Source organism: Papio anubis, chromosome 2 (genome assembly GCF_008728515.1).
Source record: "Papio anubis isolate 15944 chromosome 2, Panubis1.0, whole genome shotgun sequence".
In the NCBI taxonomy this organism is placed as follows: domain Eukaryota; kingdom Metazoa; phylum Chordata; class Mammalia; order Primates; family Cercopithecidae; genus Papio; species Papio anubis.
This window is the reverse complement of record NC_044977.1, coordinates 67839068-67858060: the sequence shown is the minus strand read 5'-3', so window position 1 is coordinate 67858060 and position 18993 is coordinate 67839068. Positions and strand designations below refer to the sequence as shown.

At 42.2% G+C, this 18993-nt stretch overlaps 1 long non-coding RNA gene across 1 annotated transcript in view; it reads right to left on the bottom strand.

Moving 5' to 3' along the window:
- The window catches only part of LOC103881973, a 148442-nt gene that overhangs the window by 38233 nt on the left and 91216 nt on the right, over positions 1 to 18993 (bottom strand). The gene's annotated exons all lie outside the window — the stretch shown is intronic.

The following is an 18993-nucleotide window of genomic DNA, read 5'->3' as shown; positions in this document are numbered from 1 at the left end:
AACACCTCAGTCACAGGACCGACCAACATCAAGGGCGGCTTGATAGGACACACTGGGAAGGCCACACTCTGCACTGTGGTATTCCTTCCAGAAGTGCAGAAACTGAGTCCATTCATGAGGAGACATCAGACAAACCCAAATTGAGAAATACTTTATGAAATAGCTGGCTCATACACTTCAAAAATGTCAGTGTCACAAAACACAAAGAAAGCCAGAGAAACTGTTCCAGATGAAAGAAGATCAAGGAGACATGAGAACCAAAGGCAACACATGATTGGGAGTTTCTTTTATTATAAAAGGACAGTCTTGAGATAAGTGACAAAATCTGAATGAGGTCCATGGATTAAATAGTAGTATTGCATCAGTGTTGATTGCCTGATGATGATCACTGTACCACTGTGATTATGTTAAGAGAATGTCCTTGTTTTTAAAAACACCTACTAAAGTAAAGGTATATGTTTGCTATGACTCCGAATGGTTTGGGAGACCGGGAAAATATATATGCATGTATGTGTGCATGCATATTATTATGTATAATTAATATATTTAGGGGGAGAGAGAATGAGAGGGGATGGGAGTGCCCTGGAGAAAGCACGTGTGATAAAATGTTACCATTTGCAAAGTTGCAAAGTCTGGTGAAAAGTATAAGGGGGCTCTTTGTACTTTTCTTGCAATTTTCCTGTAAGTCTGAAATGATGTCAATATTGAAGGACTAAAAAGAAAAAACTCTCATATCCAGGATCCCTCCTCCCACTGAATTATCCTTTCTGCTTCATGCCCCCTTCTCCTCCCACTATACCAAAAGTCTTCCAAATCTCCTTCCTCTCTCAAGGGGGTTCTGAGCAATTACCCACTAGCCTTGGTCTCAGTGGCTTATTACAAGTAGATTCCCAGATGCCACCCCCAGAAACCCTGGCTTGGGGCATCTAGAGCCGGTGGTTGTCTACAGATGCCTGAATCTGGACACCCAGAGGTTCTGATTACATTGGATTGCAGTGCACTCTGGGCCTCAGAATGTTAGTTCCCTAGGTGATTGTTATGGGTAGCCAAGGGTGAACGTTCACAGGAGTCATCTGAGTATCTTGTTAAAATACAAATTCTGGTTCACTAGGTCTAATGAAGCAGGAAGCTGAGATTCTGCATCTCTGATCGTCTCTCTGCGTGGATGATATGCAGTCCAAACCTTGAACAGCAACGGTGTCATCAAGAGTAGATTCCAAGTGTTCTCCACCAACAGATCTTCACCATCTCAAGTTCTGAAAACTCTAAAGGGGGCAGACACAGCATCTGTTTTATGCTCTGCTGAATAACCCGCACTCGGTGCTCCATAAATAGTTGTTGAACGCGTGCGTGAATGAGTGAGTGAAAGGCTCCTAGTACCATGCTAATCTCCACTAGTACCTCCCAGCCGCTTAATATTTCAAAATGGTCATGTTTTGCATTAGAATCACTCCCATCAGATTTCAAACAAAAATCAATGGCTTTTGAAACTGAAAACCACTTTGGGGTGAGAAGAGTTGGCAAGATCCCACTCCCCTTCAGGAATGGCCTGGTGCAGGTGCAGATGACGAAAGCGGCCTCTGAGTCAGCTGCTACCCTTCTTCTGCACTTCTCAAATCATTTTCGTATTAGCATATCTCTAAGTGCATATAATTTTCACATCAAAGAGTGTAATTTTTTGCAGAAGTGGAGTAGAGAATAATTTATCCACTGAAGTATCTCAAGCAGCAGTCTTGATAGCATGACATAAAAATTACACAGAAGACAGGCATTTAGAAAAATTTGGTGGCAGAATTTGTATTATTTAAGTAGATGTGGAGAATATTCACCCATGGAAACTGAAAAAATATACATTTTTGGAGCTAAAACAGATTCCTAGTTGAGGGAGGAGAGGGCAGTTTGAGCTGGTATCTCACTTCCTAGTTCACTGAACGAGGAGATAACCCATGGTCTGGCTTTCCTTCCTAATGGAGTGGTTCCCTAGGACCACAGAATTCACCATCCCTGCTTGTCCCCAGGCCCTGGAATTCCAGCTTCTCTGGGATGCAGGAACCTCAACTTCATCTGAGGGAACCCTCCATTTTGAGAAACAGTCTGGCGAGGTGAAAGGCACACAAAGAGAACCCCTGCTCTAACTTCAATTCCTCAGCGTCACCTCCCTCGTGCAGCCAGCTTGGCTGGGCACATGCACCCTCTTTCTAATAAAACAGGTCTCTGCGGTCCCCTCCTTTTGTCCCAATTTCCATGTCTTTGGACGCCAGTCTCTCTTCCTGGTCCCCTGTGCCTGAAACCCTCTCAGGGAAACCTGAGTAGACCCTGTACACAGAGCCCTTGACTACACACACACACACACACACACACACAACTCTAACACACACACCCCTCTAATACACACACATACCTAACACACACATACACCTTTAACACACACACATACTAACACACACACCTAACACACACACCCCTAACATACACACCTCTAACACACACACCCCCACACACACACACCCTCTAACACACAGACGCATCCCTAACACACATACACACCTCTAACACACACTCATCCTTCACACCTCTAACACACACACATACCTGCAACACACACACCCCTAACACACACACCTCTTACACACACACCCTCTAACACACACGCATCCCTAACACACATACACACACCTCTAACACACACTCATCCTTCACACCTCTAACACACACATACTCGTAACACACACACCCCTAACACACACCTCTTACACACACACCCCTCTAACACACAGACGCATCCCTAACACACATACACACCTCTAACACACACTCATCCTTAACACACACCTCTAACACACACATACTCCTAACACACACACAACCTGAATACACACACACACCTCTAACACACACACATACTCCTAACACACACATATCCCAACACACACATACCTCTAACACACACATATGCCTAACACACACACCTTTAACACACATACACACACACCCTAATACATACACACCTAATACACACACACACCTACTACACACACACCTCCAACATACACACATGCACCTAATACACATACCTAATACACACATGTAACACATACATACACCTCGAACACACACACAGTGCACACATACCTACCATATACACCTAATACACACACCCCCCTAATACATATATACACATACATATACACTTCATATTGGAGAGAAGGAGATGATGTTCCCGCCCCTAGAAAATGTATCAGGCAAATCTCATAGCTATTTTGGTCATTTTTCGGTGTAAAACACTTTAATTCTGATGTATGTAAAAAGTCCAGTTGAGGACACTGCCATGCAGTCGGGAGGAACTATCTTTTCAATGAATGCTGGTAGGTCTGTTGGCTATTTCTAGGGGGAAAAAAATGTATCTTACCCTTCCTTAATTCCAGATGGATGACAGTGCTAAACACAAAAGGTAAAACAATAAAGCTCTTAGAAAAGAAAGTAGGAAAACATCTTCGGGATCTGGGGTAGGCAAAGACTTCTTAAGCAGTACTCAGATAGGGACTAACAATAAAAATGACAAGTAACACTATTTATAATAGTCCCAATATTGAAACTACCCAAATATCCATCAATGGCAGAAAAGTAAATAATTGTGGTATGTTCACACAATGGAATTTGATACAAAGGTGAGAATGATTATAATTGCACACACACACAAACAATAGGTAATCTCATAAACATCAAGTTGTGTGAAAGAAGCAAAACACAAGAGGAAATACCAGCCAGGCACAGTGGTTCATGCCTGTAATCCCAGCACTTTGGGAGGCCAAGGCGGGTGCATCACTTGAGGTCAGGAGTTTAAGACCAGCCTGGCCAACATGGCGAAACTCTGTCTCTACGAAAACACAAAAATTAGCTGGGCATAGTGGCGGGCACCTATAATCCCAGCTACTCAGGAGGCTGCAGCAGGAGCATCGCTTAAACTCAGGAGGGGGAGGTCGCAGTGAGATGAGATCGTGCCACTGTACTCCAGCCCTGGCAACAGAGTGATTGAGACCCCATCTCAAAACAAAACAAAAGAGGAAATAGTGTATGAACCCATTTATGTGAAGTACAAAAACAAGCAAAACTAATCTGTGCTATTGTGTTTGGAGACAGTGGTTACTCTTGGGTCCTCTTGGGTTGATGTGGAGGCAAAAGGGCTTCTCAGAGGCTGGCGTGTCCTATGTGTCCCTTGGAGTGCTGGGTACACAGATGTGTTCATTTTATGAAAATCCCCCAGTTTGGATACTTCGAATATATGTGAGTTTCTGCACATCTGTTAGACTTCAATAAAAAGCTTTCTTAACTATTATCCAAGTTAAATGAAGATTGACATTTGGCAAAATGCTTGTGTCGCTTTTGAATAGGGGCTTTGTTAACGTTTTTATTACTTAATAGAAAAAAAGCGCATGTACGTGGTTCAAACACAAATATTCCCACCGCACAAAAAGTGTACAATGAAACATAAGCCCTTCCTCCATCCCAGACCCACAATCCCCTTCTTCAGAAGAGCAACTGAATTATTTCTTGTGTATCCTTCAAGAAATTGTATATGCATATGTATAGGAATTATGTGTGAATCTGTATTAAGCTACATGTGTTTTTTGTACAAATAAGAATAAACACTGTTTCCTGTACCTTTCTTTCCCCTTAACAATACCTTGAACATAGGTCCATATTATTAATCTCACTATATGAGATTTACAAAAAGAGGTGAGTCTTTATGTATTAGTAAATATGTATTAATATTATCTATTAAATATGTATGGATTAGTAAACACATTCTCACCACTTTTTGTAAATATCATATAGTGTTTTGTTGTAGAGATCCTATATTCCAGGGTGTGTGAGTCTATTCTTGCACTGCTATAAACAACTACCTGAGACTGGGTAATTTATAAAGAAAAGAGGTTGAATTGGCTCATGGTTCCACAGGCTGTACACTGGGGAGGCCTCAGGAATCTTTCAATCATGGTGGAAGGGGAAGGGGAAGCAGGCACATCTTACACGGCTGTAGCTGGAGGAAGAGAGGGAGGGAGGTGCTACATACACCTCCAAATTTAAACAACCAGATTTCTTACTATCATAAGAACAGCAAACAGCAAGGGGCAAGTCACTCCCATGACCCAACCACCCCCAACTAGGCCCCTCCTCCAACATTGGGGATTACAATTCGACATGAGATAGATTTGGGTGGGGACACACGTCCAAACCATATCACTGGGGTTGGCAAATTATCACCAACATGCCGAATTTGGCCTGCTGCCTGTTTTTGTAAATAAAGTTTTATTGGAACATGGCCATGCCCACTCATTTACATATGGCCTATTGCTGCCTTCTTGCTACTGCAGCAGAGTTGGGCTGCAACAGAAACTGTATGCTTTCGTTTCCAATGGCTGCTGTAACACATTGCCACAAACTTAGTGGCTAAAAACAATGCATGGTTATCTTATGTCTGGGGGTCAGAGCCAAAATAGGTCTCGCTGGGTTTAAAGGAAGGTGTCAGAGGGCTGCAAGCCTTTTTGGAGGCTTTTGAGGAGAATCTGTCTTGGCTACCCGTGTTCTAAGGCTTGTGGCTTCCTTCTATCTTTCAAGCCAGTGATGGCTAGTCATGCCTTCCCCACATCACATCGCCCTACCTGGAATTTCCTGCTTCGCTCTTTCATGTTTAAAGACCCTCATGACTAACTTGGAGCCACCCCAATCATGGAAAATAAAACTTCCTATTTTAAGGCCAGTTGATTAGCAACCTTAGTTTCCTCTGCTAACTTCATTCCCTTTTGTCATGTAACATGACATATTCACAAGTTTTGGGGATTAGGACGTGGACCTCTTTGGAGGAGGCATTATTCTGCCTATCACATATATCACCAGCAAAACCTACAATATTTACTTTTTGGTCTTTTTCAGAAAAAGTTTGCAGACCTCTGTTCTATGCTGTCCTTAACCAGTAGCTGCAATTAGCTAAATTCTAGCCACCAGCTGCTCTTCTCCCAGCATGGTAATCTACAGCCTCTTGGTCAGTGAGGACTTCATTCTTGGCTCATGTTTCTTTCCACCAATCCCTCTCCACCAGATGTCCTGCTATAGTTCTTGATGACTTCAGTATCCATGTAAATGATTCTTTCAATATTCTGGCCTCTCCTTTCCCAGACTATCTCATCTCTAACGATCACAGATCACAGCCTCCACTCCCCTCAACCACCCACTCCCAGGGCACTAGGCCCCGGACCTCGTCAATACCACTCAGTGCACCTGTCCATCATGTAACTTTCAATGTTTCCTCTCACAATCACTTCCTGTTTTCCCAACTCACTCCTCTAATGTGCAACAGCCATAATCTTTCAGCTCCTCTGGGACCTGCCATCCCTGTAGCACCTTTTCCCTGTGCCTTCCTCCATGTCCCCACTTCCCTCCTTACCCAGCTCAACTATAATCCCTCCCCTGCACCATCCACACCCTCTCCCCGTCTTTTGCCATTTATCCTTGCTGGTGAATGTCCAGACCTCATGAAATCCAGTTCTCCACTCCCTATGTGCTGGAGCCACTGAAGCAACCTGGAAAAAAAAAAAAAAAAAAAAAAAAAACCTATACAGCCTCAAAACCACAAGCCTCAGTGGGCCTCCAGGACTGCGGAACCATTTTCCATCCACTTTCTCTTCATCCCCACAAACCTCCCACCCCCACAACCCTGTCATAAACCTTGCCTTTATTTTTACTTTGAAAACTGAAGCAACCAAAAAATACATTCAGAAGCTCCCATTGTCCAGGGTTGCCAGATAAAACCCAGGGTGGCCAGTTAGATTTGAACATTTGAACTTCAGATAAATAGTGAATTATTGTTTAGCATAAGTACATCCCATGTAATGTTCTACAAGAAATTATTTGTTATTTGCCTGAAATTCAAATTTTGCTGAGCATCTTGCATTTTTATTTGCTAAGTCTGGCAACCATACCGCCCAGCTTTAACCAACCTACCTGAATCTGTCCCCAAGACTGTGTTGCTAACCTAAGCTCAGCCTTGGTGATGGCCCCAAGGACTCTTGTAGTTGTTCTCTCTTACATGTCTTCAAGTTTTCCTTGTAACTGTATCACCAGCATCAGAACACAAGTGTAGCATCAATATCTTTATCTTTAAAATAAACTTCCTTGACCCTCTCCACCCTTTCCAGTGATCACCCCATCTCACTGATCGCTTCTAAGAGAGCAAAGCTCTTGTAAGGCATCATCTACATCTACCTTCTCCCCTTTTCTCCTCCCATTTCTCTCCAGAAAGACTTTGTTGCCTCCACTCACCAAAACTGCTCTTAACAAGGGGCAGTGATTGCCATACGGCTAAATCCAGTATCAGTACTCAGTTCTCATCTTACTCAAACTATCAGCAGTTCTCATCCCAGTAGACTGCTCACCTTATTAAATTTATAGACTTTATTTTTTAGGGCAGTTTTAGCCTCGCGGTAAATAGAATGGAAAGCAATGCAGAAAACTCCTTCCTATATAGCCCTTATCCTTCCCCAACATGCACAGCTTCCCCCACGACCAACATCACACACCAGAGCAGGACATTGACTACAGCCAATGAAACTATATTGACACATCATTATCCCTCAAAGTCTATAGTTCACATTAGGCTTCATTTTTGTTGCTGTGCATTCTATGGGTTTGGACATCTGTGTAATGACAGCTGTCTACCATGGTAGTCTCATACACATTCACTCATTCTTGAAACACTTTCTTCACATGGCCTCTGGAGTACATGTCAGTGTTTCCCTTTCTCTCTCTCTCTCTCTCTCTCTCTCTCTCTCTCTCTCTCTCTCAACTACCGCCCTGGCCACTCCTCCTCAGGTTCCTTTATGGGACCCCTTTGGCCTCTTGACTGCAGTGCCAGTCCTCATACATTTCATTTTTATCCTTACTCATGTTCTTGGAGGTAGATGACCTCATTGCTTTAAATCCCAACTATATTCTGATAATCTCCAAATTTCTATTTCTAACCCTGGCCTTTCTTCTAAACTCTAAACTTAGATATCCAAGTGGAGATGTTGTGTCATTATTTAGAGCTTGGTATATAATAGGCATTTCAGAATTAACATGTACAAAAATGAGCAGCCGATTCTATCACCACTCCAGCTTGTTCCTCTTAAAATCTTTCCCCTTTAAGCAAATGTCACCTCCATTCTGTCAAGCATTGTGAAGGGTTTGAGATTTTTACCTTACTTGCAAACTAACCAGTTAGCCTCCCACAGTTTCATAGATGCTAGTAAAACATAAAATTCCTGGGCCAGAGACAAAGGACCTTATTATTCACAGACATAGTGGTTTCCAGGGCTTCATCCTTTTATTATACCAAATCCCCAGTTCCCATAGGGTAATGTGAAGGAGGCCAAGTGTCACCTGCAGATTCAGTGGGTAGCATTACAGGACAGGGGCCCTGCTTAGAGAACCCAAATATTTTCTGATTTGTAGTCAGCAAGACTGTCCTTTAATTTGAGGGTATCTCTGTCCATTTTCTGCTGCTGTAACAGAATGCCATAGACTGGGTAATTTATAAAAAACAGAAGTTCTGAATGCTGGGAAGTCCAAGAGCACAGCACCAGCATCTGGTGAGGGTCATTCCAGGTGGAAGCACAGAAGGTGGAGGCAGGCAGATAAGACAGACAGAGACAATCTGGCCAAACTCATCCTTTTTATCAGGAACCCACTCCTGTGATAACCAACAAGCTCCCACAGTATCAGCTTTAGTCAATTCATGAGCAAGCTGTCCTCATGACCTAATTACCTCTTAAAGTCTCCACTTCCCAATACTGTTACATTGGGGATGAAGTCTCAACACATAAAATGTTGGGGACACATTCAAACCACAGCAGAGAGAAACATTCTTTATCTTCCAAAGCTGTTCCCTATACAAACATCATTTAAAAGATTGTCTGAAACTAAGGCCTTCCGTGCTTCTGCTCACCAGATGTGTGGAAACATGAGAGTCCCTGGAGAATTGTCTCCTAACATATTCAGTCTTCCCATTACCCGGGCCAAAACCTCCCAGTTCAGTCTTGGCTGCTTTCTGCTTCCCACCCCAGCAACACATTCTGCTGTCTCCTCACCACCATCCATTCCACTCTACTTCATGCCTCCATCAGCTTTCTCCTGGAGGATTGGCCAATGGCAATGATTACTGCTTCTCTCTCACAACCCTTCAGTCTTCCCTCAATACAGCCATCAGAGCAATCCTCTTACACTCCAAGTCCAAGCCTGTCCCTCCTCTGCTCAATACCTCCAGTGGCTGCCGTCTCACTGAGGATAAAGCCAAAGTCCTTCCCTTCCAGGCTTATGACCACACTTCCCCAGCCCTCCCACTCTCTGCTCTCATTTCCTTCCATTCCTCCTCACTCACTCCTCACTCACTTACAACCATAGACCCACACTTTTTTAAAAAATTATTTATTTTGAGACAGGGTCTGGCTCTGTCACCCAGACTGTAGTGCAGTGACAAGATCTCAGCTCACTGCAACCTCCACCTCCTGGGCTCAAGCGAGGTCCCACCGGTCTCCTTGCTGTTCCTGAAGCTCATTCTCAGCCCATGGCACTTTTCATTTGCTACTCCCTATCCCTGTAACAGCTTCCTCCCAAGCATCTGCCTGGCTCAGTCCCTCAACTCTGTCAGAGTCATTGCTCAAATGTCACCTGACTGGAGGAGCCTCTGGATTTGGTTTGGGTTCTCCCAAAAGCAGACCTACAGACAAGGGCCTGGGTCCGTTAGCTTATCTGGGAGGTAGTTCAGGCCACAAAATCAGGAGGTGCAGGAAGTGAGATGGGGGAGGGATAAAAACTCATAACGTTTATGGAAAAATGGGGGCCACTGGGCCTAATCCCACTGGGAACCCTCTGAGAGACCATTTAGAACATACTTCAAAATCCCACAGAGAATGGGAGAAGCTGAGAAGCTGGGCCATTCATTCACTGAGTCGCTCCCTGTATTTGTTTGCTAGGGCTGTCATTTAAAAAAAATACCACAGACTGGGTGGTTTAAACAACAGAAATGTATATCCTCACAGTTCTGGAGGCTGCAAGTCAAAGACTAAGGTGTAAGTGGGGTTGGTTTCTCCTGAGGTCTCTCTCCCTGGCTCGCAGATGGCTGTCTTCTCACTGTCTTCTCGCTGTGTCCTCACGTGCCCTTTGCTCTGTGCACAGGCATCCTGGTGTCTCTTCCTTCTCTTATAAAGACACCAGTTGTATTAATTAGGGCCCCACCCTCCTAGCCTCGTTTTAACTCAATCACCTCTCAAAAGCTCCTGTCTCCAAATACAGTGACATTCTGATGTACTGGGGGTTAGGGCTTCAACATATGAAATTGGGGTGGACACAGTTCCACCCATAACACTCCATCATTGCTTGGTTGTCGCTATTGTACCTGCTCATGCAGGGCAAGTTTTATGACAAGGAAGAAAACCCTTGTACATCAAATCAAAGGGATGCCGGAGCCGGGGGTGGGGGAGCTGCCAGCAGGGCCAGAATGACCCCCATGAGTCAAGCGTGGGCAGAGGGGAAATGAGAAGTGAGTCTGCAACATCATCCATGTTTCCCTGACTACTCTGTCTAACAGAGCACCTCTCTGTTACTGTCTGGTTCTTCACCTTGCTTTATTTTTTCTCCTTATCTCTTATTACCACTTGATATATTCTATGATGATATTTTTATTGAGATCTAATTTGCATACCATATAATTCACCCATTTAAAGTGTGCCATTTAATAGTATATTCACAAAGTTAGACAACCATCACTGCTATCTAATTCCAGGGCCCTTTGATCACCCCAAAAAGGAAGGCCACGTTCATGCCCAGTCACGAATATATTATATTTTACTTTATTTGCTTAGCGACTCTGACTCTTGCCACCAGAACATGCTCCTTAAGTGCAAAGACTTTGTCTAACTTGCTCACTGTTCTGTCTCCACTCCTTAAAAAAGAGCTGGGTATATGGCAGTAACTCAAAAAAGTATCTCTTGATTTAACATATGAACCAGAAGCCACCTCCCTGAAATTGACTCTGGATTTTGAGACAAGGGAAAAGACCAGGAATGGCAGGTAACTGGTTCATTTCACCTCAGATGAATCTTGTCCTAAAAATGCAGCCAGATGCTCAGGGGCTGGTATTCAGGCTCCAGCCTAGAATGGAACGGGGCCCCTTTTGAGGTTGCTGGCTCCATAACTGGGCTAATCTAAAATGTATGGGACTAGGGCCAGGTGCGGTGGCTCACGCCTGTAATCCCAGCACTTTGGGAGGTAGAGGAGAGCAGATCACCTGAGGTCAGGAGTTTGAGACCAGCCTGGCCAACATGGTGAAACCACATCTCTACTAAAAATACAAAAATTAGCTGAGCATGGTGGCTCACGCCTGTAATCCCAGCTACTCGAGAGGCTGAGGCAGGAGAATCGCTTGAGCCCAGGAGGTGGAGGTTGTAGTGACCGAGATTGTGCCACTGCACTCCAGCCTGGGTGACAGAGCCAGACCCTGTCTCAAAAAAAAAGAAATAAAATAAAATGTATGGATCTGTGGTTGGAAAGATTTCTTTTGATGTGTGTTACATCGACTGTGTCATAATTCTTTTCTTATGTCTTGAATTTGAACACTTGTAAGCTTTAGAGTGAGTTGAAGAGGTAGCGGGTGTTCAGCCTGATACCAGAAAGAATAGGCTTCCATCTCAGCTTGCTCACTTAGGAGTGGTGTGACCTCAAAGCAAGTAAAGTAACCTTTCTCAGCCTCAGTTTCCTCATCTGTAAAATGGGGCAGGGAATGAGGAGAACAAGCCCTACCTCATAGAGTAGTTTTGAGGATCATATGAGCAAAAACACATAGTTCACCCTTGATGCATAGTAAGTGCTCCTCAGCCATTAGCTGTGAGCCCTGAATGAGGCCATGCTCATAATGCCCAGAATATGACACAAAATAAAGTACATGCAACAAATGACTTGGATGAATTGGTCTCCTGTCTGCTAGACATTCCAAATGATCACTGAATTCTGTGTCTCTGCTCAGGAAAGTGAAACCCTATAATAGTAACTTATCTTTCATATGTATTTGTGTATATATATATATGTGTATATATGTGTGTGCATGTGTGTGTGTGTGTGTATATATATATACACACACACGCACACACAAAGTCTATAGCTTCTTATTTAAAACCCTGGGGCCCAGAAGCATTTAGGAAATCAGAACTTTCCAGATTTTAGAAAGGGGTATATACATATACTATGTGATTCCCCCAGTGGGATGAGGGCAGCAGTCAGTAATCAAATGCATTGATATTTTTGCCGTGAGACTTATGAATGGCCACAGAAGTGAACCACGTGGACTGACAAGCAGCACTGCATCAGCACAGGTCAGGGTTAGCAGGCAATGATTGGAAGTCAGAACAGGTTTTAACACCAACAAGTAATTTTATAAACTTTCAGTTTTCAGAACTTTTCAGACTTGCATAGAAGGGATGGTAGATTTGTACTTCCATTTTAGAGACCAAAATGTTTTGTTTTCTACTCTCCCCTAAGAAGAGGCAAGGGAAACAAACATCTTTATTTCCCCAAGCATGATACTTTTATATATTTGCAAAGAGAAAAAGATGATTACAATGTTCCAATAAGAATGATATATGCAAAAGAAGGGGGAAAAAAAGATCCAAACTTGAGACTAATTTCAGCAACAGCAATGTAGTTTTTTCAAAATTCCTTGCTCACAAATTCAAAAACAAAAACTGTCACACTGATGTGTCTTCCCAAATTTGGTTGAAACATCTCTCCTGGTTTTGGAGAGGTCTTCTTTTGAGCACCAGCCAAGAACACATTCTCATGGCCAAGTTAGAGACATAAAAATGCAAATGCAAACACAGAGAGGCCCTTCCAATAACAGCCTGAGCGTGACTCCGGTGGTCCAGACACCTTCTGAGCTACATCATTAGCCCACTGAGTGAGGCCTCCATCCCTGGCGAGGCCAGTGTCTGTCAGACTCAGAAAACATTTCAATTGCGTGTAAACTCTACCCATTTTATTGAAGCGTGATCAGTCCCTTGTCAAAATAATTAATGTGCATCAAAAATAAAAACAAACAGTTTTTCCTCCATTGGGAGTTGAACATTCCCAGAGAGGAAAGCAGCTGAACTGCAGACAGTGACCAACACGCAGGGTACCTCTGCAATCCTGGGCAGATAACAGGTGTCTTGGAAGATGCTGTTCCTGCTTACAGTTCTGTACAGCTGAATTCTGCAATATAAATTATTAAAGAATGTGCAGAACATTACACAGTTCATGTACTTAATGATTATAGTTCACAGTCTAGGTCAGATATAATTAGATGTTACATTAAAATAGCTTCACAGAGCCATTTATTCTGATTTAATTACTTAAAATGATAGCATAATGAGCAATGCTTTCAAGGAAAAAAGTACTCCTTTAAATGGGCTCATTTTAAGTTAATACAAAGAAAATTAATCATTTAACTAAATGTAAGAGGACAAGTCCATGTCTTAAGTGACATCATTTCCATGTCACAAAGGTTACTTCCCTTTGACAACATGTTGCAAGTAATAGGAAAATAAATTCCACCCCCTCCCCCCCATGAAAATAGACTCCCGTTTTCACCATTCTCTCCAAGTCTTATTCTCTTTTACTTAAGCCTTGGTGCAAGCGAAGATGACTTAAAACACCAGCATTGTGACGCTCACATCCAAATGAGATCACCTCCATGGAGAGTAAGGAGGTACAAGGAATCCACACCAGTGAGACGGTGGCATTAGGAAATAGAAGCAGCATCGTGGCACAGCAATTAAGAGAGCAGACCCTGGAATCTCACAGGAACAGGGTCAGATAGCAGCTTTGTCCCTTTACCTGTGAGACTGTGGGCAAGTTGTCTGGCCTAGCAGTCCCCAATCTTTTTGGCACCAAGGACCAGTTTTGTGGAAGACAATTTTTCCATGGACCGCAGAGGGTTGGTGGATGGTTTGGAGATGACTCCAGTGCATTACATTTATTGTGCACTTTATTTCTATTATTATTAAATTGTATAATGAAATAATTCTACAACTTGCTATAATGTAGAATCAGTGGGAGTCCTGAGCTTGTTTTCTGCAACTAGTTGGTCCCCTCTGGGGGTGATGGGAGACAGTGACAGATCATTAGGCATTAGATTCTCATAAGGAGAAGGCAACCTAGATCCCCTCGCATGCACAGTTCACAAAAGGGTTTGCGCTCCTATTAGAATCTAATACTGCTGCTGATCTGACAGGAGGCGGAGCTCAGGCAGTAATACGAGCAATGGGAGCAGCTATACAGAGGAAGCTTTGCTCACTCACACCGCTCACCTCCTCTGGTTCTGTTCCGGTCCATGGTATGGGAGTTGGGGACCCCTTGTTTAGCCTGTCTGGACCTCCACTTCCTCATCTTGAAGCTGGGGATAAAAAGCACCTACCTCATTGGGTAGTTTTGAAAATCAAATGAGATTCAGTATGCAAAGTATTTAGCACATGCCTAGCATGGAGTAGCTGAGAATAATTAGTAGCTCTTGTTAGTGTAAATGGAGATAACCGAGATTTTGCTGACTCCTGACCCCTTCCCTGCATGCACTCCTCAGAGTCTCTAGGCCTCTGTTGCATTTTTCCAGGATAAATTATAAACGTCTTGAATGGAAAGAATGGGGCCTCCCCAGTGCAATTTCTTTCTTCTGTTTTCAATAACTATAAATGATAAGAGATCCTCATATGAAGCTTTGAGAGGAGTATCAGTTCACTCAAAGAAAATATTCTACAAGGTTTAAAAACATATGGCAATGTTTATCTGCTTTTTTTCTGTCCTGAGTCAGGCTTTGTAGTAAAAACATTTGATGCCGGGCTCAGGGGAATGGGAAAAAAATGTTCAATCAGGAACCTTCCTGTGAATACCTTCTTAAGACAGCTGTAATACTACTCGGGGGATGCTGTATTTATTTGGATCCTGGGACGCTTAGCAAAGGTGATGACAGAAAACACTGGCTTATGGATGCAGGGGGCTGTGGCAGCCAAAATAATGTGTCAAACTTGGCCTTGCTTGAGCAAATACCATCCAAGAGAGAGCTGACACAATCTCCAAATGTATAACATTCTGGATGAGAAAACCAAAGCCACAGGGTTTGGAGAGCATGGGCTGCCATGGGAATTGCTTTTGTTCAAAATGAGTTTTGCCCCCACTGGGGGCAGCACCGCATGCTGTGCTGAGTTAAGGAGGAGAGTGAGGTCAGAGGGCTATCTTAGTTAGGGTTCCTCCAAAAGCTGACTCTAAAGCAAAAATCTAGGCACAAGTAATTTACTTGGGAGGTGTGGTGGTTGGTTTTATGTGTCAACCTTGGCTAGGCTATGGTCCCCAGTTGGTAAATTAAGAACTAATCTAGGTGTTGCTGGAAAGGTATTCTGCAGATGTGATTACCATCTACATCAGTTGACTTAAAGTAAAGGAAATTAGCTTCCATAATCTTGGTGGGCCTGATCCAATCAGTTGAAAAGTAATAAAAGCAGAGTTTCGGGTTTCCCTGAGGAAGAAGAAATTCCACTTGTGGACTCCAGTACCAGCTTCTGCTCAAGAGTAGTTTCCTGCCTGCCCTGTCTGATGGCCTGACTTACAGATTTTTGGACTAACCTAGACAGCCCTCATAACTGCATAAGCCAATTCCTTTCAATAAATCACACACACACACACACACACACACGGAACATTTTCATTTCTTTAATGAAATTTCTTTTTTCACTACTTTTTTTTAGCTGTTTGCTTAGTGGGTTCTCTAGGGCTTACTATATACATTTATAACTTACCATAATCAGCTTCAGATTCATATTAACTTAATTCCAGTGAGATATAGAAAAGTTATTTATAGGGACCTCTACTTTTTCCCCTTTCTGGGTTATTTATTTTTGTACACATTATAGCCATAAATGTCATAAGCCCAACAATGTATTGTTACAGTTATTACTTTTTATGACATTATGGCTTTTTTAAAAGGTGAGAAAGGAGAGCAAGTATATATTTATAACTTTTGTTATATTAGCCTTTTTTATCATTTCTGGTTCCCTTCATTTGTCCCTGTGGATTTGAGTTATCATCTGTGATTCTTTCATTAGTCCAATGTAGTTTTGCTCCAACCCAAGCATCTTTAGTGCTGTTATTGGCAAATATTTTACATTTTTGTAGGTTATGAACTCAACAGCACATCATATGCATATCTTATGCAGTTGCTTTTTAAATCAGTTAAGAGAAGAAAGGAAAAGAAAGATGCATTTATATTGTCTTTTATAATTACATGATTACATTTGCTGGAGCTCTTTGTTTTTTGTTTGAATTCAAAGTATTATCTGGAGTGATATGCTTTCAGCTAAGGAATTTTCTTTAGTATACCTTATAAAGTGGGTTTGCTAGCAAATTCTCTCAATTTTTGTCTATTTGGGAATATCCTTATTTTGTCTTCATTTTTAAAAGATAGCATTTCTGGATAAAAAATTCTTGATTGACAGATTATTTTTCTTTGAGCACTTTGAATTTGCTATCCCACTGCCTCTGACCCCCCATTGCTTCTGGTGGAAAGTCAGCTGTTAATCTTATTGGTGATCTTTTGTAAGTGACGAATCATTTTTATTTTCCTGCTTTCAAGATTTTCTCCTTGTCTTTGGTTTTCATCAATTTTACCATAATGTGTCTGGTTTTGGATCTCTTTGCGTTTATCCTATATGGAGTTAGCTGAGCTTGTTGAATGTGCAATTAAATTTTCTTTACATTTGGAAAGTTCTGGCCATTATCTCTTCAAATACTTTTTTTCCTGATGTTTTGCCTCATCTACTTTTGGTACTTTCATTATGCATACCATATATTGGTGTACTTAGTAGTGTTGCACATTTCTCTCTGTTTATTTTTCTGTTCTTTTTCCTTTGTTTTTGGATGGCTTAATTTCTATTAATCTATTTTCAAGTTCACTAATTCTTTCTTCTGTTGGTTTAAATCTCCTGGTGACTCTCTCTAGTTAAATTTTTACTTCAGTTGTACTTTTCAAAACCAGAATTTCTATTTTGTTCTTTTTAATAATTTCTATCTCTTTATTGATAGTCTCTATTTGATGTTACATTGTCCTCATACCTTCCTTTACTACTTTAATCATAGTTTCCTTTAATTCTCTGAACACATTTAATGCCTGATTTAAAGTTCTTGTTAAATGTAACATCTGCTTACTCTCAAAGGCAGTTTTTGTTGCCATCACCATCCTGCCCTCTTATACACACACACACACACACACACACACACACAGAGAGAGAGAGAGAGAGAGAGAGAGAGAGAGAGAGATAGAGGAATCATACTTTGTTTTTTTGCATGTCTTATAATTTTTTTGTTGGAAACTGGCATTTTAGATCAGGTACTGTAGCAACTCTGTGTACTCTCCACCCTCCCTTGGACGTTGTAATTGTTATTTGCTTGTGTATTTGTTTAGTGACTGTCTGGATTATTTTAGTGAAGTCTATTTTGCTCTGTAAGTAAAACTTCTGATATTGCTCCTCAGGAATTGCAGCCTGGGGTATGCCTACAGTCACCCTGGGATGACAATAGTGTTGACAGACTTTGACTTTCTCTTTCCTTGACTACTCCTAATGTTAAGCTACACTACTGGCTCTAGTGTTTCAACATGCCCTAGGGTATAAATTGCTTCACAGGCTGATCCAATCAAATTCCATTTTCAAGAAATAGTTGCTTAGGTCAATGTTTGATATTTTTTTCTGACTCCAGGAAGGTTCTTCTTATTTATTTCTTTTCCCTGTTTCTCTCTGGCAAATAAATTGGCCTATAGTCTAGCCCATGTCAACAATGAATCTGTCAGTCTCCAAATTGTCTTTGAACACAACCTCCACTGTTTTTGAGAGGACTGTTAGGCTTGAACTTCTTCACACTTTGTGGCTAATCAAGTCAGTTCCTTTGTGGAGATATTTGGAGCTCTCTGTTCTACAGTCTTCTCACCCCAGGCAAAATCTCTAAGCCCAGGTTCTAGTACTGTGGGCAGGATCAATGGCACATTTTTATCTAAGTAATAATCCCACTTTGGGAGCTAAAGATTTGGTGGAGGGAGGGGCAGCATCCCCAAGTCACCTTGTCTTATTTCTCTCCGCAGCATGGAACCCTCACTCATGAGCTGGATCAAGAGTGATTAAGGCCCTGGTGTTTTCAGTGGGACTGTGCTTGAGGTAGAGCCTCTGTCCCATGAATGAGGGCTAGGCAGAGGAAGAGAGCCTCCAACTCTCAGCCTCACTTGCCACCACTTAGCCTCAGAGACTAGGAGCTAGGACAGAATGGGAAACACTGACATCCTGCCCTTCCTGGGAAGATCACTCTCTGGGAGCTAGGAGAAAAAGAAACCTTGTTTTCTTGTCTGTATCACTCTGGAGTGGAGTTTCTGTTTTGCTGGGCTGAGAGAAGGAAAGGAGGGAAAAGATCTTGATTCAAATATCATAGACTCTTGCTGTTCTTACTGAATATCAGTAGATTTTCTTCAATAAGGGTTTCTTCATTTGCTATGTGCCTTTAGGAGCATTTCCAGAGGTTAAAAGAAAAAGAAACAGTTCTCACCAGTTTCACTGAGAACAGGTCAGCAGAGGTCTTCACACCATTATGCCAGAAGTGGAAGCCACCTGAGTATTTAAATATGAATCTGATTCATAATCCCCCTGGAAGAGTGGCAAGAAAAGGGGATTTATTTTGAGGCTTCATTTGAAAGTATGTTGCATATCCTGCTTCCATTGCATTGCTAATTCTATGACTTCAGGCAAATTATTTTACCTCTCCTTGTCTTTGATTCCTCGTCTATAGAATGGGAATAGTAATCCCTACATTGCAGAGCCATTGTAAGGAATTGAAATTATGTATCAAAGCGCTTGCCAAATATTAGGTTTTCAGGAAAATGAGGTGGTTTTTATTATC